Source organism: Rhyacophila brunnea, unplaced genomic scaffold (genome assembly GCF_057557595.1).
Source record: "Rhyacophila brunnea isolate RB1 unplaced genomic scaffold, BYU_Rbru_1.0 scaffold_24, whole genome shotgun sequence".
In the NCBI taxonomy this organism is placed as follows: domain Eukaryota; kingdom Metazoa; phylum Arthropoda; class Insecta; order Trichoptera; family Rhyacophilidae; genus Rhyacophila; species Rhyacophila brunnea.
The window spans coordinates 24,465,963-24,491,376 of NW_028232904.1; the positions used below are offsets into that span (position 1 = coordinate 24,465,963).

General features: G+C 32.2%; 1 protein-coding gene across 1 annotated transcript in view; it reads left to right on the top strand.

The window, feature by feature from the left end:
• Positions 1 to 15,567: 15,567 nt before the first annotated feature.
• Positions 15,568 to 25,414, top strand: part of LOC147069231 (uncharacterized) — a 255,369-nt gene continuing 245,522 nt past the window's right edge. Inside the window, exon 1 of the mRNA XM_085951658.1 lies at positions 15,568 to 15,701. The gene's annotated coding sequence lies outside the window, so the exon portion shown is untranslated. The remainder of the gene's footprint in view (positions 15,702 to 25,414) is intronic.

A 25,414-nucleotide genomic window follows, 5' to 3' on the forward strand; every position in this document is an offset into this window, starting at 1 on the left:
TTCACACACGACTATAATATTATGGTCATATATTTTCGATACAACATTTCACGGTGAAGTGTGTTACGGCGAACTGCATACGTGCAAGTTTCCGGACACGTTTCTATTCACCCACCACGAGTAGAATGTGTTAAGCTGGGATTATTGATTTTCTTGGGTTTTTTTTATTTTATTTTACTAAATTGTCTATCGTAACCAAGGTAATAACAATTCAATAATCCTGTCACAGTATATTCCAACAGTGATGGTCACAGTGTTATAAGGGTGCATGTGTTATACTTGAGTCGCTTAGAGCCATAACTCAAACACTTATTTAAAAAATCGAGTTTTGAGATAATCGCTACAATAAAAAAAAAAAAGTAAAAACTACAAGAGCACTGTTTTTTGTAATTAGAAGAAAAGTATTGAACCCCCTTGAATATTATAGAGTCAGTGAGTCGATTTATATATATATATTTTAAATATAATATATATTACTCATAAGGCTGCAGATACACAGCACACTATGAGAAATAGAGCTCCCTGATTGGTTATAAAAGTCATGATAACAGATCTCACATTATTTATTGAAATAATAATGTGAGTTATGACACCAGCAGTCAACTTTGTCAACGATTTGTACATGGCTTAAAGTCACTTTTGATAGCCAACTATTTTTTCTTTATAATAAATAATATTAATGCCTTTAGAATCACTATATTATATATATATATAACTCAAAAAAGATCACGACCATAACCCTCCAAAGAAAAATACAACCACGCTAACAAACCTTGCATCTATCCCACTAACCAAGCTTTAAATATTTACCTACAATATAACAAAAGGGAAACGCTACAGAGGAAGACCCCATGTGAGATGGCAAGACGACATCACAAAAACAGCGGGCCCAATTTGGCTACAAGTAGCCAATGACAGAGTCCAGTGGGATTTATATCTTTGGAGGAGGCCTTCACCCGAAGAGGGGTTCTTATAAACCAAACAAACTAGTATCTTAGCATTAAAAATATTATTTAAGTTACAAATACAAAAATATATGCTAATATAAACGTTACATAGCACTGTTTAATATATAAACATTATTTATTAGTATTATATACAAAATATTTTTTTTAATAAATATATAATATATATTTACAAAAATATATAAAAAGAAAATAAGTAATATTATATAAACTAGATAATAAGTAGATAATACAATCATGGATAGTAGATAATACAATCATAATAGATATAACCATAGGTTATATATACATAATGATTATACCTAGTCAATTCTTTGTCATTTACTTTTTTTGTTTGTAAGAAATAAAAAGGCTTTTATATTTTATTTTATTTTATAACTCAAAAATGACAAAATCGCAAAATGTGAGTTATGACTCTAGGCGACTCATTTTATGTCGGGCGTGGTATTATTATTATATTTACTGAAGGCTTAACCATATTTAATGTTCTAGGTACATGATATCGCTCAGTTAATCTCGTTCAGTCTATGATTTCTATGGAAAACTTCTGTATAGTATAACGCACTAATCTTCAATAGAATGTCTAAATAGGATAATGTGGGAGGGATAATTCGCCCTGACAGGTGTCATATGGAGCGCATGCGCGCATTAACATTCTATCACTTCGAAGAAATTTCAATAATAATGGTGTCAAAAATAGATAGAGGCAATAAATATTGTACATAATAAAACAGTAGTTACCTACTAACTTGTGTATGACTTAAAACAGACTAATTTTATCTGTCTAGCTCATTATATACCTATTACATCTATAGCTCATTATATACCTATTACATGTAAATAACAAACATAATATCAGTAGTGAGGGATGGAGATGGGCTGTTAAGGTTCGATATAAATAGTGAACACTAATCTTTGTCAGCCATACTTATGAAGTTATTTTTAAAATATTATAAGTTGTTTAAATAAAATGCATAGTTCATAGATAAATTCTGAGGTCGTCGCTATTATACAAAAGTTTTAAAAACCTAATCACATTCAACTACAATAATATGATTTTTAGTACTTATTACCTTATACAAAATTAAATGTACTTACCTATATCTTAAAATATCTGTGACGCATGACAGAATACATAATATTAAAATGTGTAAGAGAGAGCGAGATGTTAAGATATACGTATAAATGCAAATTCTAAATTTGAAAAAATCGGGTGATTAGTTTATCTTAATCGTATCGTGAAATTAAACAAATATTACTCTCACAATAGTTTAATAGATGCTTACAGCTTACAGCAGCGATTTCCAAACTAGGCCTCGATTACTAAATCTCGATTTGATATAAATAAAAAGGATTTCAAGTTATACACATTTACATTTTTATAAAAATCGATACTTCTTAAAATAAATATAAAAAATATTAAAACGATGAATTAGTAAAAAATCTAAACGACGAAAAATTGAAAACTTAATAATCTAAATTTTAATAATAAATATGACCATAAAATATAATGTAATAATAAGATGTGACCCTGCAAAAAATTCACATTTTATTACATTTTTTCACAATTGTAAGTTTATCTATAAATTAAAAAATAAATATAAAATCTTATATAAGATAATATACATATTTATTAATTAATATAATTAAAATTGTAAAATATCAAAAAAATCTCAAATTGCAAGCTTCATATTTTTCCGCTAGGTTCTCTCCTAGCATGCCTATCCCCCTTAATGAAGCCACAGGTTTTCAGTTTGCTAATGCACAGTTTATAAAACGGCCGCTAGTTATAAATGACACAAAAAAACAGTCCTATATATTGCTTACAGTAGCATGAAGGTATACTTGTATTTTATTCAAGGGATTTAAGGGTAATTATAATATAGTAAGGGTGCTGTAACCTACTGTAACCTACTATAACCTTAAATAATATAATGCACAATCAATAAAAAAATAGAAGCATTATGTTAGAGAAAAGGAGAATCAGCTACGCGTCGCCGTTTGATAAATGAACGTGTTCACCAATGGCATGCTTTGTCAAGTCAGAGAACTTTACAGGCTAATTCAACAAATAATTGGGTCCAGAAAAAACATTGACATTTGTGGTACTGTCACCTGGTAATATTTGTCAGTGATTATTTATTCACAATACCTACTAATAATTGAAATATTAAGAATAATTGTGCAGTTGGTTTAATATATTACATCAACTAACATAAACTGTGATTCTCTGTACATAAACATAGCCCTCAACGGCCAGCGCGATTTGGTTAGTTGCTGGAGCCAGAAATAACAAACTAATTCAATTAAAAGAAATTGAACGCGTAAACAGCGTGGTATGTCAACTTTGGCCGATAGGTAACGTAACCAGTGGTCACCAAAACATTCCACAAAACATATAATATCGGACATCATAATAAATATATAAGAGTGTTTCTTAGTTCTGCTAATTTTTCAAGTGAAAGCTTTTTAGCCACGCAGAAAATTATTGCAAAACATTTTTTTTTTAAATATCATACCCAACCCGTTCTTCCCATTCTGGTAGGTGGTAGGAGGGCTGTGGTAGATAACTGAAAACAGTTCTTAAGAATTACGAAAGCAGTTTTTAAGAATAAAAAAAATATTATATGTTATCTTTTTATAATTGGTAGGTAAGTACTTATTATACAAAAAAATCAACATGCACTAAAATAGATAGGTACCTACCTACTTATTAAAAAAGTAAAGCCCAATCGCCTTAACCGCCATTCGAACCAGCGGTTGAAATGGAAAATTTTACGAACCGGAGCGCTCTATAATTGAAAATACTAATGTAGGTAGTTATATAACTTATTTATTTATTAATTTTTTTTTTATAAAAATAATTGTGTTAGATTTTTTGTTATATGGTCTATCTAGCTCAAATGGCCAAATGATTTTTTTCCGCAAGACGGAGCGATAATATTAGGTATTTCATGAACCGGAACGGCGCTCCGGTTAGTCGTCGGGACCAAGGGATGAATCCAGTGCGCCGAAATGAATGGTTATATACTATAAAAAGGCCTGTTAGTTTAATAAGAAAAAGCCTCAGGTCAAGTGATAGAATGACGCTGATTTTAACATTGAGTGTTTTTTTGTATTTGTATGTTTTGTGTATTTTTACTTTACGTGTGTAATTGTTTGTATGTGTTGTGTGCGTGAAATGTACCAAATTACTTGAAGCCTTTGTCTTATTATGTCTACGTATTAGTACCAATATTATTGGGTCAGTAGGAGTTGAATATAATATGTCAGTTTATTCAGCAGTTAATTTATTATATTAAATTAATATAATATGTACCTACGACAGGTATCGTTGGCAAATATATATTTTTTTTTAGAATGTAAGATAATCAATATATTATTATTTAAGTTAATATGCAATTGAGAAGATAGGCTCTAAATAATTGCATAGAATGATTTTTTCGACACTGCTGGCAAGTGGCTAGACTCTATCCACTGCCTGATGAAAGGCTCTCCAAGCTGATTTCACCACTCCTCTTTGTCATGTCTGTTACGCTAATACGTACTTCCGCATAACTAAACTATGTAGTAGATTCAACGAGACCTAGCTCTACTATCCGAACGTTTCCTACTTCGAGGGTACCATTACTTCAGATGGCTAAATGTGTCTATAAATCGTCTCTTCTTTAGGTTATGTTTTATTATTAATTGTCGAGTACCTACATTCTTTGTTCCATTATTCAATAAATTGTTCCAGTTTTTTATTCTTCGCATTATACTCATCATGACACGCTATGCTTATGATGGGCCTCTCTTCTTCTTTCTTTCCAGATTTCAGTTATAATGTACTTGTAGAATAATTCGTTGAATACAAAATGATTATTAAATTACTATAAAGTAAAAAAAAGTACGGTTCAACAAAATTTTTGATAGATTCTGACACCTGTTAGTAACTTAAGGTAATTGATATATTGATTTAAAAACATAAAACCCGACTGAAAAATTAACGAAATTTGTGAAGCGCTTAACGTAAAAACTACTAGTTAATTTCGTCGTTATTAGATTGGACATACATAACTTCGTTGACAGAGAATATTAGGGCGAATCCTGTGAACGCGGATTTTTTCCCAGTAGTTTTTTTCTAGTAAGTATTTATTTATGTCTCTAAAAGTATTTTCAAATTATGTATGTTCAATAATGTGCATGCTACATTCACAAAATTTGAGAAACAATATTTAATATTGTTAAATAAAAAATACCTACTTTATTACAGTATTAAAGGCAGATAGTAAAACCTCGATCATTCTGAAATAATCACAACATTGAATTAAAATTAAATTCAATATCTAGGTACCTAACGTGAATGAAATTTATTAATTTAATAATTAACAGTTTTATTTCCTCCACCATAATTGACCATAAATCAAAATAAAAGCAGTTATAGATGAATTAGGTTTAATAACTCTATTTCTTTAAATTGTTAAATGAATTAAATTCAGTTTGAGAATGCTTGGCGGTTGCAGTAATGTAAATATATCTGAAACTCTCCACCTAAGTTCCTACACACCGGCATACTTAGTTAGATAAGTTAAATCTAAGAATAGATCGCCCATGTGTCGAGTTAGTAAGCAGAACCTATAGAATATTACCAAGGATTAAAATCAAGTCTGCGTTTTGTCTCTGTCTGGCATTATTTTAGAATTTCTGGCTATCGACTCATTTTATAATACATTATTGTAATAATGTGTGTCTGAGATTCCGAAATAATTTTTTATTTGCCTCATGATACTATAGGTACAAAATATAGCTTTTTTTAATCCGTTATAATCCGAGGTCGATCCATTTCTGAATGAAGACCTCCCCTGACTCCCTCCATTATTATTGATCCCTAGCTCTTCGCTGCCACGTACGTCCACCGGACTTTATGGGTACGTCTATCCAGCGGGTTCTAGAGAGTCCCTGTATCATTGTAATAACAGGATTTACTTACAGCAATAGTGTTTTTTTTAAACTATCGCGATAATAACTCGTCAGCTGAACGCTGAACTATTCTAACTCACATATGAACGATTTTAGAATGGAGTTCATTCAAACAACGTACCTACTTTCAATATTTATTTTAATGTATAGAGATATAGAATGACAAATTAATTATGTATTTTTCGTAGTGTCAAATTATAGCAAACTCGGTAAGGAGCTGACCGCAATAATAAATTCCGCATATTCGTTTTTCACTTAGTCAGTCATCCATTTACGCAAACGCCAGATAATAGCTGACTCGATTATTTCAATTAAAAGAATATTATGTTGATTGTATAAATAGCGAATAATAATTCATCGGAGATGTCACTCAAATACACGTTTCCGGTCTGTTACTATCTCAATCTCTGTATTGTCCCGCACAACATCTCATTGTAACAAGATGCGGACTTCGGATCCGTATCTTAAGTTTAGTATTGAACATACTATTGTATCGACCATTACGCTGCAAATAAAACACGCTTCTGCATCCATCTTCGACTTCTTCATCATCATCCTCAACACCATGACCTACGATACGTCAATGACTTCCACAGTGGTAACTCAAATCGAACCCCACAACTCTATATATAACATATATATGCATCATAATATTATGAGTAGAACTGTTGAAAAAAAGTATGTATAAATTTGTTTATATAAGTAATAAATAGTGTAAGTAAACTGTTTCAAATAACACTTAAAATAACACGTGAAATATTAAAAAAAATGTGATTTAGGATAGTTTGTATTCAGCTGATGATTTGCTTAGTGCCCCTCGAATACCACTGTATCTGTATGACAGAACTTGTCCAGTAGTTATCCACTCGCGCAGCGATATTTTAGCTCATTGCCACTATTTCATCTGTTTAGCGACTTCTATCACACCGCCTACTCTATTTTGCTTCTTTATTCATTCATTTATGTCAAGCATTTTTTTGATTTCTCTTACATTAAGAAACCATGCTCCACACGCATACGTGAGCACTGGTAGCACATATTAGCTGAACACTTTACGTGACACAATATGACGTAGCAGGTCACTTTTGAAGGTACTGTTTAAGCGCCCAAATTTACTCCATGCCAGTTTGGTTCAACGAGCAATCACGGCATACATAAAACCGTTAATTGACATTATTGTCAAGTTAGTTAGTTATTGACGAATTGTTTGCTCACTTGATTTGAGTGCATTGGTGAGGATGAATAATTTTGGTTCAGCAAAGCATTTTACAATTAATTTTGTCTTCGAGACATTAATTTATCTTTTAATCTACTCTGGGGTTTTCAATTGCAAGCTCCTGCATCCTGTTCTCCAAATCAGATCACCTGAATTGGGTAAGATTATGTCGCCTTGTCGGTCACCTTTGCTAATAGGAAACCATCAATACTGCTTTTAAAGCTTTACGCTGGTTGTTGCAGCACTGTATTGATTTTATAAGGCCTGGTGATTCCTTGACTGTACACGGCATCTACAAATATTACATATATTTTATTCTTAAATGCCATTTTGTTATTGGATACTTGTAAAATGCTATATTATTTTATTAGGAAATAACAGTTAAGTACTAATTATATAGTTAAGTAGGTACTCTTTCCATAAAATAATGTTATAAAAACTACATAAACCATTACTAAGTAAGTAGTGTATTAGTTTCTCTCATGTCCAGTACGTAACGCACTGGCTCCGAGTTTGATTCCCGCGTGAGGTCTGGGTGTTTTTGTGACCGTTTCATTGAATATTTAATATACCTACTACTACACTTCTGTCATTGGGCCCATGGCCTTTTATAGTATCTAAAATAATATATATTAATAATATTTATTTTAATTTTAAAGAAAGTTTTCTCTAGTATTTCTATTGAATGCGATACCCATACAGGAAATGCACTCGATAGCCACTGGAAATTATTCGTCGGTGACGAGATGTTTGAGTATCGGCTATTTATTTTTAGATTTATTCGTAAATACCCGTCTACTATCATTCAAATCTATTCTCAGAATGATGACAATACAGTCTACTATGCCTATAGGTATAAAACGGAAATTCTGAGCTTACCTATCTTATCAACCCTAGTAGGTATAGTATTAACTGTCAATTTATACAGGAATTACGTTAAATTTGGTTCTTAATTTAAAATAATTCACAATATTATATCAGTGTTCAGAATGAATACGTGTATTAATTAAGGCGCTGAGTACCAAAAAAAAAACTGTCATTTTTATAGAAAAATGTTCTACATACCAACGCCAATAACTTCAACTATAGTCTAAGTGCCTCAAGCAACTCAAAAAAATACAGCAAAATAATTAAACTTGTCGACGTTGTAAGTCCGTTGGCGTGTTTTATTTATAATGGTGTAAGTAGCACTGCAGTGGTCAACGGCATTCAATATAAATTACCTGACGATGGTGTGTTGACATTTGCGAGTTCTTAATACCTAAAATTATAGAAGCTGCCATGATTGCTTCACACTTTAAAACTACATTTTTCAAAAGGTCTGCTTCATGAAATTTTACTGCAATGACTCGGTATTTTGTAACTACAGGCAATACTACTTTTTGGTACTTAGAGCTTTATTCAATACACGTATTCACTGATGACAAAACCTGATAACTCGACTTTTTGACGAAATCGGGTAATCACCATATTCAGATTCCTCTCGTTGAGATCTATAAGAAGGCAAAACCCAATATATCGTAGACCCACTAGTAATAGGGTTTTTTATGAGCAATGTTTCAAAGAAGTAGTAGAAATTTCGGTAACCTCTATATTACACTATTTTGAAATAAACACAAAAAACCGCCAATAAAATATTTTCATTTTACAGTTACGAGTAGATTAGTAAGTAATTTAAAAAAATCAAATAGAGAAATAACATTTCATCAACGTAGTTTTAAGTTAGTTGTAAGATAATTGTGCGGTTACTGCCAAAAATTGGTAAGTCTCGATATCATTTATGGAGATTATAGACAATAATACGAAGTTTGACATGCTCTCTAAAATCAGGCAAAATGCTAATTTATTTGTGCTTTATATGTATATTCTATATATCGGATGACCTTGCTTTTTTTTCTAGGATACATATTTATATGGACACATAATCCGTTGTTTAAGTTGTGTAAGTCTAAATATATAAATTATCGACTTACCAACTTTTGGCAACAACCCCACATAATTATTATAAAAAATGGTGGCGGTTGACTATTATGTAAAAGACTTTGCAAATTGCAATCAACCTTAGGTTTATTTATATTTAACTAATAAACGAATCTGAATTTAATATTTTAATAAAATATTTTCAATGGAAAACTATGCACATTATAGAATCAAAATTAATAAAAATATTTAAAAAAAATTCAAGATGGAGGTTACGGACTTATAACGTCAATTTCGTAATAATTAACATATTTTCCAATGCAAAATAAGTGCAAGTGACACCAATACTCGAAGCCGATTGTGTCGGCAGGAATATGTGCTGCTAAATATAGCCGAATATTGACAAATGTTGAATAAAAAAAAATCTCTTTGGGATTATTTTTAATGTTATTTGTAATTTTACCACGTTTTTATTAGCTCGTATTCTTGTTTTTCCAGTACACATTTTTTCTTGTGTGCCCAGTCCTAGCAAATAAATTATTAATATATACGTGCGTTAACTATGGAAATCAATATGAAATGTCAAAACGACATTTCAGTATTCTATATTTATTTTATTCAGTATTTCTATCGAGTGCAAAAAAAGTATTTATTAATAAGTACAACGCGGTAAGTATATAAAAAGTTCTTTTTATCTTGTAATTTTTTATTTTAATCATGTTGCATTCGTTTAATATTCTGTGTTTATAACAAATTATTTTATGGTTTATTTCAATAAATAATTTTAAAAGTTAAGCAATTTGGTATTTAATTTATAATATCGTCACTGTTCTGGCAGAAGACACTAATTCGCAAAAATGACATATTGAGTTAGCACCAAAATTTTCCTTATTTCAAACTCTACCAACTGGTAACCTACTTAATAAATAAACAGTCTTTATTTTAAAGTCATCCTTTTTACAATTACTTAATAAACTCACATGATAGACCATTATTTCAAACATTTTAACAACTTCAAAGTCAAATTACTCAAAACTAGTATTCTCCAGTTAGTGTGTTCTGCCAGAACAAAGATGATATATTTTTTCTTTAATAATATAATGATTAAGTATGTGGAAAATAATATAGATACTTATATAAACGAGCGAAAATTTGTCAAGGAATATTTATTTTTGTTCGTTTAAAAAGGTAGTTTTCCTGGGGGCGTTGAGCATATATTTTTTTTATAAAAAGGGACAGAGGGTTAAAATAAATTTGATAATATCTGAGTTAGAGAAGCCTGTTCAAATATTTTTTTCTCAGCCACATAATAGACTAATAGAGTGTATTTTTTTTTGTTCGTTATACCTAATACAGACATTAAATGTTTTTATTTAACCGTATGCATAGTTTTAATTAAGTAGGTTAAATTACTAGCCACTGCATAAATATAAATGGCTGCAATACTACATCCAAGTGTGACGCTAAGTTTCTTCCTTGTAACTACTTAGTTAAAACTTTTGGCACGTTATCAATGTTTACAACTAACCAAGTACGTCATATCACTCGAGAGGATTCCTGCTACACGATTTTATTTTTCATCACCAGCTGTAGATGACACTTTTCATAAACACGTTTTCTTATATCTTACGTTTGAATAAGAATGTTAACTATGATTTTTCCTTAGTAACATGAAACACCAAAGTGTATTTTTTTCTAAGGATTATTACAGGAAAAATTATAGACATGTGTTTCTCAACCTTTCTTGGCACATGGAAAAAATCTGTGTGTGTTCTTATGTACGCTCGTTAGAAGTTATACTTTTTTGACGTAACAAAACAAAAACAAAACTTGTGATAAACTAGATTCTATAACTAGCTCTTGATTATCTTTTTTAAATTACACACAAGAAAAGGGACCGCTTATTGAAACGCCGTTGGTTTATTTCTATACATTTTAACTTATATTACTAAATTATATAATGGTTTCTCGTTGTTTTATATTTTTAAAGTACCAACTGTCCTCTGACGTTTAATCGTTTGTTTACGTAAGGAATTGCAAATAGCCGACAATAATAAATTCGCTGCCTGAGCAACGGAACAATTCTTAACTATACTATTATACTGTATAATCGTCACGATTGCAGTATCATACTGTGGCGTAAAGGTAGTGCGTTCGGCTGATAACCGAACAATCGGTGGTTCGAATCCAATCGAGTGCGTTTTTTTTGGTGTAAACTATGTGTTACATGTCACACTCCAAAAATACACTCTGATCTGATTTCCTAAACTCACAAAAAGAAGTATAACTTCAAAAATAAACACTGAAGAATACTAAGTATCACTCATTCAGACGCATTTTCGTCTTATAAAAATTTTTCATTTACAAAGAGAGTTTATAAACGAATGGTAGTTTTCTTAAATGTTTAGAGTAGGTACGTAAATTTTATATTCCTAAATCGATAATATTTTGTACATCAGCGTATAGAAGTACGTCGAATAGAAATACGGCGAATATAGATACACTCTTGTTTATAAGTGACATCTTTGGTGACTTATTTGAACAATATAACATAATAAACTGGTTTGCAATTTATAATTTTATAAAGGGGTCATGACTCGAAAAAGGTTGGGAAAGTGTAATCTAAAATTAATATTGATTTCATAAAAAAAAATATCAAACAAAAACTGCAGATCTATTTGAGGAACAAAATCGAAAGATTCTTTATTCTTAGCTCGTAGAGAAACAAAAGGTCTTAAGTTAAAAAAATATATTTACATACCTAAGTACTTAAAAGTAATATAATTTTAATCAGGATACATCGTAATTATATTCATAAATAAAAAGATTCATAAAATATCATTATATAATAACATAATATATTCAATTCTTCTTATTTTATCCTGTAAGAAAAATGATGTTTTATTATTTCATCCAGTGACCGGATGTAACACATGCGTATTTAAAACTTTCATGGCATAAAAAAGATATTAAAATCTTAGGAAATCTTTACAGCTTAAAAATATAATTGGTTCATTTAAAACCGGAAATCACGTTAGGTATACCACTATAATATTTTAGGTACTTGTGAATATTAACTTTTCCAGAAGCAGTAGTAAAAACTTGAAAATTTAAATATAAATTCTAATTTTAATTAAATGGTTTATTAAGATAGTTTTACGAAATTAAAAAAAATGTGATCATTATAAATAATAATTATAATTTCCTAATAACCGCCCAAGATGGGTCCCCGGTTCAAATTCTGGGTCTGATAAATACACATTGTTTTTTAAATTGTGTTTGATGTCAGAGTATCGACCTACTAGGTTGAGCAAAGAGCTAACATCCATTTCTCGTTAAAACAAAAATCTATTACAACAAAACTCTAATCTGTGGATGCCCATATGATTTTAGTAGTCAAAACTCAAAATGGTCAAAAGAAAAAGAAAAATGAACATTTTAAATTTACATTATACAATGTGCTAAAAATATAAAGAGCCTAGTTCCTCTTAAAATAGCGACTTAGTAGAGCAATCGTCTATAAAACAGTGAGTCATGGGATCATTTCCGCGGCTAAAAAATGGAAGAAATTTGTTTTCCAATAGCTTGCTTCTTCGTTAGGCTCTTGGTTTCATTTGTTTTGAAGTCACGTGGTTTACTCAAAATTTTGTATTTTTTGATAGCTTTGACCTGAATAGACTCTTCGGTGCATATAATATCACTACATTTCCATTCTTCAGTCTGCTTGCAAGTTTTCGATTCACTTAGTTCTTTTAGAAGATGTTCGTTCTGAAGTAGATACTCAAAAAAGCGACGGCTTCAAAAATAAAATAAATGTCGATTTACTCACTAAAATGTTTTATGTGTCTATTCTTCCTAGCCACCTGTAATTACTTGGTCTTTTCAAATTGGGGATTGCATTACCGGTATTTCAAAATTGGTATTCAATTATTTATCGATACCAAAATACCGGTTTCAAAAATCGAAAATAACGGTATTTTTGGTATTAAAATAGCACTCACAAAAATAATGTTAAAATATATTTTTTGACAAATATCGGTCTTAATACCGGTAGTCTATAAGAAATACCGTAATACCGGTATTGCTATATTCATATATTCTCAATGTTAATCTTCAGATTTATTCGTTTCGCCGCATCCCCCAGAGTAAAAAAATGTTGCGTATATCTGTGTCTTTTTCCCCATGCACTACCAGATCCAGGCGAAGGGCTAATCACACAATCGGAAAAATTGAAATTAAATATATTAAATTTACTCAAACGCTCTTTATCAACAAATCGATCAGTATTGTCACTCTCAACAGCATGTATGTAAGTATTTATTTTGGGAGACGCTAAACATAAATAATATTGACATACGACTTACGTCTCATTAAAAAATATATATCTTGTTTGAAGTAGAAAGTTATAGTTAGATGTAGCGACGTCTGATTTTTGCCCGGGCGAAGTATGTTGTGCTCCTATAATCTGTCTACGCTACGCTAAGATTTAGTTTTCGGTTTTTATGACGGCGCGTTTCTCCACAACTAACTATGAAAATATAATTATATACCTGAATAACTATTTTTTTTTAAATTTAATACTACTAGAAGTTATTTAAATATATGAAATAGTTCTTTAATACTACGAGAAACTCGTCAGGAAGAACCAGCAAAATGGACTGCATCCTCACTGACAGAAAATACACATTTTTAAACTGTAAAGTGATTAATCAGTTTAACACCGGCAGCCATCACCGGATAGTGAAGTGTAAGATAAGATTAAACGTCAAATTAGAAAGATCCAAACTGCAGAAGAAGTCAAATGTTCGCATATACTTGCAGAACAATACTGAATTCCAAGATGTTCTCAAAAATGCACTATCGGCTTTCTTTTATGAGAACAAACTGTTTCCCTATCCAACGCGGAGGATATATCGAATATCATTCTACAATGTGTAGAAAAAAACAAGCGTAAAAAGTTTGGAAGTCACTCCTCCCATCAAGCTTTCGAAGGCAACATTGAATCTTATGGAGCAGAGAGGAATGTGTGTATAAGGAAGCAGACATTGCGATGTAATAGAGTTTATTAAAAGCCTTAAATGGAGATTGGCTGGATACATAGCTCAAAGAAAAGACGATCGTTGGACAAATCAAGTAATCCAGTGGTATCCAAGAAGTACAAAACGTCCGCAAGGTAGACCTAGACGCCGCTGGATCGATGACATGATAAAGTTCTGCGGAAGTACGTGGCAACGCAATGCACAGAACTGAGAGCAGTAGAAGCAGCTTGAAGAGGCCTTCATCAAGCAGTCGATAGATTCAAGATGATGATGATGATGATGACACAAAGCAGTGGATAGGTGTTGCAGATGAAAAACGGTAGTAGTTGTTCGTGACGATAGAGGAGAGGGAATAATATAATACATAGAAAAACAATCCGTTGAGATGAGTTTTTACCATGAAGTTTTGATAGAGTGGCATTTCCAATCAATTGTGATCAACTATTTATCAATGAACTCACAAACAAAATCACTATCTTGACACAAACAATATCTTGAAAAGAATATTTAGGTAATACCTATCTATTATAATTGAGTCAATTATTTAATCTCATCGATCTATATGCTAACATGGCTTAAGTTGGTGATTTCCATAGATTTTTTTAAATGCCTAGCATACATTCACACGTAGTAAAATACTATAATATTATATACCTACTCCGTTGTTGTTACATACCTTTTATATAAAAACTATAAAGGATACTCATGCAATAAAACATAATATGTAGTGGGTACTCTTTTTAATATTGGTCAGTACTGGTTTCGTCTGCTTTAAAAGAGCATTATCACCTGGGAAAGATTAGATAATAATATAGATATTTTATACTACTTAACTAATTTTAAAAGGCACAATTATTATTTACATAGCGTATCAAAAAACAACTTTTTAATCACATTTAGATACCAACCTACTTATTAAAGATGAGACTAAAAATGAAAACCTATTGATAATTTATTAATTACATTTTTGGTACTGTTCGGTTATCAGGAATACAGCGGAAAACACATTTTGAAAACACCCGATATACTGGATTATTAAATTTGTTAGGTTGGGTTAGTTTGGGTTAGATTAGGTTGAGTTAGGTTAGGTTTGGTTAGGTTAACCTAACAAATAATCCAATTTATCGGCTATTTTCAAAATCTGTTTTCCGCTGTATTGCTGATAACCGAACAGTACCCATTTTTGTAACAATAAGTGTTTTCATTGTTAATGACAATAATTAATTGCCATCCAATACATCCTCATGTATTAAATTTTTATGATAAAGAAATATTATTATTATTAACAGTGAACTGTGATAATATGGCTAATTGTAGAATATGCACAAATTTTCCGACGATTTTATTAAATTAAATAATACAAAATGTCACAAAACTGTTTCCAACTCAGACTCCCCGTTGAATTTTCTCCTCTAACTAGGTTGTGTTCCTCATATATTTGTTTTGAAGCCAAAGTTTTGTGTTCAGTCTCTTTTGGCGCGCATCTCTAATTATGTCGCGCAGCGCCCTCTCGACTTTGGCGGACATTTCTGAAACTAATCTTATTTTTTTATTTATTTCTCCAAACGGACTTTGATGGCTTTTTTTGGAGTAACAAAAGTATATTTTGGTTGTGGACTCTTCCGTTACTTACCGGATTTCAGTTTTGTAAATATTGTGCAAGTGATAATACTGTAGTTTTCATTAAATTTAAGTGAATGTGTATAATTTAGGTACCTACCTAAATTCAGTGTTGACATCTTTTTTCACGCTGACTATATTATAATAATATATTACTAAAGCGTAAACAATATAGTATTTCTGAATAAGATATAGTACAGAAACATTTTTTGCCTTGAATCTCACAAAATTGTAGTTTTTTTATTTACTTAAAATTATAGTATTTTTATTGGAATCAAAATAATAACAGTATAATTATTGTTCTTTAATAATTTTAGTATGGTTGGCAATACTCAAAAAGTGCTTCAAAACCAGTATCACAGTATTTTTCAATACAGAAATACCGGTTTTAAAAATCAAACAATACCGATATATTCGGTATTGAAATTATTTGTATAATAATATACAATAATATTATGTATAAATCAAACCGCAATATATAAAAAACTATTCTTCTATTTTTGATGATGTAAAATTTGAATGTCATAATTTTAGATATTTTATAGATAGACGAATATTTTTGCCTATTATCTATGATGGCATGATATACGTAGGGTTTAATTGAATTTTAAAAACTAACGAAAACTATCTGAAAATTGTAGGCAGTAAAATTATAACAAATACGTTTGACTAACAAAGTTTAGTATTCATTATTTATGTTGGATCTTAACAGTCTACCTTCAACAGTTTTAATGGTTTATTATGCCATATATTTTTGCAATAAAATATTGATATTTCAAAGAGATTTTTATATCTGTAATTTGGTCGATACTTCTGTTTTTTCCATATATTTCACGAATACCGATATTAGTATTTTCATTCGGTATTGCAATCCTTGGCAATACTGTACCTAATTTAAAATAATAACATAAAAATTACAAAAAATCAGCAATTAGTTATTCATTTAAAAATTATAATATAAAAACATTGATAAATATAGAAATACAAAGAAAGTCGTCTTATTATTATTGTATAGTTTTGTAACCACTAGTGATAGTATTGCCTCTACGTGTAAATTTTTAAACTGTAACACTGTATATTTACGGGTAATTTAATATTTGCACACTTAGTCAACACTCATATGTATCTAAAAATATTAAAATGTTTTTTGAATTACAATTATTATTGAAGAGAAACTACGTATAATCTACGTTCATCGAAAATCCAATTTTTATTAGTATGATCGTTTTATCATTAAAGGTTAAAAAAAATGTTATTAAGTAGATACAAGAAATAAATTAAAATAATTACAAGATAAAAAGAACTTTTTATATACGTTTTTAAATTTTCTGTTGAATTAGTATGCTCAATACAAGTTTGAGCATAATGTGCTCAAACTTGTACTTGATATTATGAAGTAAATAAAAAACAAACAAAGAAACAAAATATAGAATACTGAAATGTCATTTTGATTCCCATAGTAACGCACGTATATATTAATAATTTAGTTAAAAGTAATAAAAAATGCATTGGCATGGTGTTCTGATATATTCTAAATTTTTTAAATGTCTAGTTAGTCGGGAAGTTAGTTAAAAATCGACTGCAAGATTTGTACTGGACAAACAAGAATACGAGCTAATTAAACGTTGTAAAATACGAAAAACCGTCGAACATTTTCAAACATCTTTATGATTCATTATGCAATACCTATCGAACCACAATTTCTAGTAATGAAATACGTGGAATACCTATAAAATACGATTTATGAATAAAATTTGATTCTCAATGAATATTTTTTAACGGTTTTAGATAGAATATATTGATTACATATTTACAATGAAAATTATTACATCTCACCCTTAAATAACGGAATTACGAGACAATAGAACAAAAGACAACTACCCACACATCTATTTTTGTTATATAATTATATGAAGAAATCGTATAAATTTGTTTATTAAACCATAATATTATACTTCTTACATCCGAAGGCGTATTATTAATTATCTACACCAGACAATAATTATACATAAGAAATGTTGTTATATTATTATGTACATTTTCATAAACAACTCTAAAGAAGTCTAAATTTAGTAAAAATACATAATAATATTATAAAGGTACCCACCTACGATTCAGAGTAAAATGGTGTTCTATTTTTAATAAAATTATCTGTTTTTAAATAAAAAAAAGGAATTATTTTTTTTCCATAGATTTAAGATAGTTTATTAAACCCCATTTGACGAGAAATTTAACACTAAAGATAAACAATAGGTAAGTAAAGATTATAAATCTTTAAATGAATATTTTGTCATCTTTCAATAAAGATTTTTTTTTTAAATCTTTTGATGAGGTTAAATTGCATGTTTTTTATTTCCATCGATCTAAGAATATACCAGTGACAAAGGGTGGAGGTGAGCTGTTAAGATCTGACATAAGTAGTGCACGCTAAACGTCGTCTGTCCTAATAGCTACTTTCACTTAACGCTTTCGCTGCTGAATAGATAATGAGATTTTAATTGCCCCCTTTAAAATGCACGTTAATTACATCGATCGGCCGCCTGGTCATTACGCACCGTGTGCGTCTTCCGCGTCCAAAGTATTAAGCGTGTAAAGAATAAATTGTTTTTTTATAGCTACCTACTGGGTGAATTATATGTGATTGGTATTATAGCAATAATTAGATTAGATTTTTTTCTACTTAGTCAAATATTTTAGATGAATTCTATATTAGAGTAACAATGATTTTATTGATATTCTATAGTTATGTATTTTTGTTTAAATGTGGTATATTCTTAAATCTGTTCTATTATTCAGCTGTATTATACTAATGTATTCACTGATTTAAAAAGGCAAGTGAAGGCATTCGTAAAAAATAGAGCTTCGGAAATCAAAATTACAAAAAAAAAAAATAAGTTTGCCATGTTTCTACTTTTTAATGATTTCTGCACCAGATATATTGAAGCAAACAAAAATCTATTTACTGAGTTTTTGCTAAGTTTAATAATGCACTTTTCACATTATTTTATTAATAGAAAATAAGTCGCCCGCGGCGCTACTCTATTTCAATACTATTACTATTGTGCGTTGCAATTTGATGTGACACATATATGATGATTGATATACTTAAATCATAACTCTCGCTAACATTAGAGCACCATACTGGCTTTAACCTCAGCGATATGTAGGTGGGCCCGCCAATGATCCTGGCCTGGGGGCCCGCTTTAGGATGTGAGCCCTATGATGGAATCCATTTGTCAATGAACGATAATGCATTTGGATTGACTACTATTAAAATTGATTCTGCTAATAAATAAAAACATTCATCGCACGAAAAACAATATACAATAAATAAATGACAACAATAAGGGCAACGCACTTGTAGAAATAATTCATCGTACGTTTTTTTTGACAGATAATGATTAAAAAATAACCGAAAAACAATAACACTTTAAATCCGCATAAAATACCGTCTGCGATGCGTTGTTTTTGTGTAAACAAGATCTCGATAATAAAAACGGACCAAAATACGTATTTAAGCTCAATAAAAAATATACGGTTTTAAAAGAAAGCGAAAGCTTTTATTAAGAACTTTGAAAGCTTTCAAAGTTACCCTATAGTGTATTTCTGTTTGAATGCGTATATCAGTGGTAACTAAATTATTTGGTACGGTGTATTAGTAGTGTTTCGTATATTGGATACATTCAATAATGTATGTATTTTATCTAGATTAACACGTCATTATGAAGACAATATTTAAATAGCGCAATAACAATATTGTTTGATACCATTATGGGGAGAAAATGTGAACATCTTGAATAATTAATATAATATAATAGTAATTCCACAATCCTTTTCGTTGAATTTTATCGATGAGGGGTTTTTTTACAATCACTTCAACTAAGGTTTCATAACTTGTTTGTTACATTTTTTATTATGATCCTTGACCTAATAGGTAGGTGATAAAGTTTTTACCCACTTTATTGTATAAATTTATATATAAGTTAGAATTAACTATATTCGCTGTCAGTGTTGGATGTACCTTTTGGTGAGGCCAATAATGCTTGAAGATGCCGAAAGGCGAAACTCGGTCCGCGAAAATCGACTAAAATGGAATAGAATAAAACTTGAATCCATTAGAATTTTTATAATGTTATTTATTATAAATAGTATGATGTGTTTTAATTTTTAAGTACTTAGTCTAAATATTTATTAATTAAATGGTTGGAAAAAACTAAATAATACATATTTGTAAATCTACACTGAAAAATAAAGCCTACTTGACGTCTTTAAAATTTAAAAAAGTACGCTCATACGATAAATAATATTAAAAAATGTATAGGCGAACGAGGCTATTATAGACGAGCTTATGGTACCTATACCAGAAAAATAACTACAATCTGATACGGATATCAACACTAGTGCTATCTTTTTAAATATTTCAACCTTTGGTTTGAGAAGTTTGAGATGTAGGTATTACTAAAAATAATAATAACTTACTTAAATAAATTAAAATTAAATTATTATTATACTTATTTCAATAATTTTAATAAGGTATCACTAATTTCTTTCTACCGGGCACTTTTCGCAACTGGTTTTTATAATAATTTATTTAGTCTACAGGAAAACTCCATTTCTGATATAAAATTATTATTATAAAAATATAAATATGTGCCAGTATTTGTCCCCGGACCTTCACTTTCGAACAGTACTTTACTGTTCTATTATAAACATCATCCGCACCTGGCTTTGTCACTCAAGAGGAACTGTCAATTCGAATACATAACAACTACAGTAGAATTTCTACTGAGAATTTATTGGGTTTTGTTTCCTACTGTTGGAAATACAAATCTATTTCGTACATTGACTTCTATTAATACAGAAAGTGACTAATGAATACATGTAGAAGTCTTTCGTATAAACTAAGTAGTATGTACATCCGGAATATTTTATTTAATGTCCAACATCGATTTTATAATTTAAAAAACTAAAATAATAATGGATATTTTGGAATAATGGAATAATAATGGAACACTTTTGTTTTTATTTTTAAAATTATATTCTAAATTTGAAATTCATTATATTGTCACTGTACAGGCCAATTATTGTCATAACCCTCAAATGTTACATTTGTTCTGGAAGTGTAAAAAACTGTGGGCATTGGATTTACTTATTTTTTAATATAATATATTATTTTATTACAAATTGAGTGGCTTACTCTGTACCTACACTGTGGCTTACGTTTAGAGAGGGTTACAACATTTGGCTAGAATATTTTTTGTCAAGTTACAAAAATTAATGGCTAAAAAATAGTTTTGAATTATTTTGATATTAAATATTTTTTTGGGATTTATGATACTTTGCCAATTCGTGTAAGAGTATGCAATAATTCTATTACCATCAAAATGTCACTTAGGTGAAAAGTGAGGGTAACGGCAATTAGCCTGTACAGTGACGATAATATACAAGGTTTTTAAAACAAATGAACATTCAAGACGTTCACAATATGAGATTTACATTATAACAATTATTACTCTCACAAGAGAGAAGATGAAAATAATAAAACAAACATAAATAATTTTATACGGTAAAATAAAGTTTCAAAAACAAAGCGCAAAGTAGGTACATCATTGAAAATTTATATGTCTTTAGGGAGCGCACTTACTAATCTTGCACACCTCGCTAATGGTGTCTGATAGGCTTGACTCGAGGAAACAGTTCTGACCCAGAATAGGTCATGGCTGCGACGACGTAGATAATTGACAGGCGCATATAAATTTAAATTCTTTAGGTCACCTGGATTAGAAGCCGTCCCTCGTGATAGCAGGCAAAAATGTTTCAATAGCAGAAGTTACATACGAGATTCAAGAGAGTGTAAAGTAAGCATGCTTTGCAGAAAGGCAGTCGAAAGGACGCGCTCTAAAATAACCTTGTAAGAAACTTCATTAGGACTTAGATATTAAACCCGTATTCAAGAATAATATGCACTAACGAGACGTAGAGTATACTAAACTTATGAATCTTATGACATTTTGATACATGCATGATTTGGCTTGTCGCATGATGAATCTTAGAAGTTTACTTACACGTCGAGCTATAGAAGTTATATGCGAGTGAAAATATAATGAAGAGTCAAAAATTATACCAAGATCTTTCGCCTCAGATTGGCGCTTTAATGAACTTTTTTATACAAGATTTTTAAAACAATTGAATAAAGTACCTACATAACGAAATGGAAAAGGTATCTACTATTACATACCTACTATATTTACAAATTAGTCATAATTTTTGTGATATTCCACTTTTTATATGATATAGAATTCACTACCAAATAGCAAGTTCCAACACATACCACAATTGCTCATTGCTCTCATATGGAGCAGTACTTAAACCATGAACAACAAGTTAATAAGAAGATCTTTTATCATTCGTTAAGTCTATTTCCTATTGAAACCTATCTTAATGTCCAAAATTAATATAAATTTGTATGATAGTATTTGCTCACCTTCCCTCGTACTCTAAAAGAGGGTAGAGAACTGGCGAAGAGTACACATACATCTGGCAAAGACATTGGTATCATATGGATTATTGTAAAGTAAAAACATGAAAAATGACTGTGCAGCATACATTTATTTTAATATTCACATTATTGTTTACAAATGCCCCTCCAATGTTCGCCCAGTGCCAATACACATTAATATTTTTGGCAAAGCCATAAAACTCAATTAATTTTTTTAAATATTCTAATAAATTATCAAATCAATACCTCTGTTACAAAGAATAACAAGTTAAAAAGCATAGTTCTGAGATAATTAAGAAACAAGATTTTTGGCAGGTTTATTCTTCTAATGCAGTGGTTTCTAAACGTCATGTTACTACGCCCCCTTTAAAAAATAATCTTGGCGCCTCCCCTTTCTTTCAAAAAATAGTAGAAACATTTTTAAATGGTAAAAATATATTAATACGAAAAATGAAAAAAAAAACGTAATTTACAGAATAATAACAAGGTTTTACTATAATACTTATAATATAATAATAACACAATATACTTAATACGCACCTGGCGCGTAATGACCAGGCGGCCGATCGATGTAATTAACGTGAATTTTAAAGGTGGTAAATAAAAAATCATTATCTAGTCAGCATATATTTTTAAATAAATTAATTTTTAATGCAACGGATTTTCTTGTTTATTAGCACAACATTTATCAATTGCAGTTAATCCAAATAAATAATCATTAATCCGGAATGGTGACTGCATAAGTGATACCTAAAACAATGATAGGTATTAACACGTCCACGGCTGGTCGGCCCCAAGTGGACACATTGACGCCAGTAGATGTGTTCATAGCAAAAGTTGGGAAATGCCAAACTGCCAGCAAGTCCCATCTGCTGGCCTCCCCGTGGCGACCTCCGGGCAATGCAGCGTACACTGTAGCTAACAGCAGGGGGCGAAGGGCGAGTGACCGGCGCCATAAAACTGGCCTTCTGGCTAAGGGAAGGAAATCCCCGACAGAAAAACCTGGTCGAGCCGACCTTCAGGGCCCTCGTGGCTCAGGCCTCGGGAGCGCTGGGCTAATCACCTTGCCTCCTTAAACGAAACAGATTAACAAAACACCTACACAGCAGCCTCGGACGACAACCGGCTCTGTAAAACGACGACCTTGCATGGAAATGGACAATGAAACAGGTAGAATAATCCTCTCTAACAACTCGAGTATGCGCATTGGGACATATAATGTTCGCACCCTGCGTACCCCCGGAAAGGACCTGCACGCCACACGCATCATGCACACCTATGGTGTGGACATCCTAGGGCTGAGCGAAGTGCGCTGGAAAGGAGCCGGGAGAAAGTTGATTGAGGGTTACTCTATTGTCTACTCAGGTCAGGAGCAATACCATCGCCAGGGAGTGGCAGTGTTGATGTCAAAGAGAGCGGCCCGTTGCCTCGTGAAATGGGAACCAATCTCGGAGAGACTGATACGTGCCTCCTTCAAGACGCCTGGTAGCTCCTTGACCGTCTTTCAGTGCTACGCCCCCACTGAGGATGCCGACGCGCAGACAAAGGATGCTTTTTACGATTCTCTCCACGCGGCAGTCTCCGCCATCCCCCGAAGAGACCGCGTGATTGTAATGGGGGATTATAATGCGAGAGTAGGAGCAGACCCGGTGCTTGGCCCCACGGTGATGGGACGATGGGACGACACGGCCTCGGTGACCCCAACGATAATGGTGAGCGGCTCGTAGAATTCGCCACTCTGAACGAGCTTGCAATCGGAGGCACTGTTTTTTCCCCACAAAGACATTCACAAATATACGTGGACGTCTCCTGATGGACGCACGAGGACGCAGATTGACCACTTCTTATACAGCTTGAAGCACGGAAAGGAACTTCTCGACGTGCGTACTTACAGAGGCGCCGATATCCATAGCGATCATGAGTTACTTATTGGAAACACCCGAGTAAAACTCAGTCGCCAGGCGAGGCCTCCAAAGTGCGAACGAATTGACGTTGAGAAGCTCCGACGCCGAAGAATTCGGACCGACTTCGAAACTGCTGTACGAGATAGTGTAGATCGTATCTACGAGCGGCACAAATCTGAATCCGACCTCATTGAGGCGGACTGGAGCCTCATAAAGAGTGCGATTGTGTCGTCGGCTCGTACCGTCCTTGGTACCAGAAGGAGTGAGCAGCCAAAGTGGATGTCTGACGAAACGTGGGTTGAAATTGGTGAACGAGCCAGGCTGAAAGCCCTGAGAGACGAGGAGAGAGACCTCGACCGAACCGAGGACCGCCGGACTGACTACCAGACCCAAGACAGGGTAGTCAAACGATCCGTGCGGTTGGACAAGCGCAATTTTATGAACCGGCAAATTGAAGCGGCAGAGGAAGCAGCAAGCAGAAATGACACCAGGAAACTCTTCCGAATCACCCGTGAAGTCTGCGGCAGGCGACCACCGACTCCCGGAGCCATTCGTGGTCCCAGTGGAGCAATAGAGTCTGACGCAGAATGCGTCAAGAAGATTTGGAAGAATCATTTCTGCGGAGTGCTGAACCGCCCACCCCTCTTGGATCCCTTTGACATATCTGCGGAAGCTTTACTTTTGGACATTCCCCGAGCGACCGACATTTCCGATTGCCCGCCCACGCACACCGAGATAAAATCGGCTGTGAAAAGGCTCAAGAACGGAAAGGCACCGGGGGGAGACGGGATTCATCCTGAATTCCTCAAGTACAGCTTGAGCGCAATCCTGCACCCTATGTTTCATCTGATGACAAAGGTGTGGGAAGAAGAGCGCTGCCCAAGGGACTGGGTGAACGGTGAAATCATCACACTTCTTAAAAAAGGTGACCCTCTAAGCTGCGACAATTACCGAGGCATTACGCTACTCAGTGTTCCGGGAAAGATTTTGGCAAACATCATTTTGATGAAAATAAGGGACCCAATAATGCACGTCCTCAGGAAAAACCAAGCCGGGTTTCTACCTGGTCGAGCGTGTGCAGACCAAATCCACAACCTTCGATATCTTCTCCAGCAGAGCCATGAGTTGAACAGTCCGATGGCCTGCTGTTTTGTGGATTATGAGAAGGCTTTCGACAGTCCGCACCGCCCCTCCCTCTGGATGATACTGGGAGCATACGGGATCCCTCCCAAGATCATTGCCATAATCAAAAGCCTGCACGAGAATAGCGAATGCTGTGTCAGAATTGG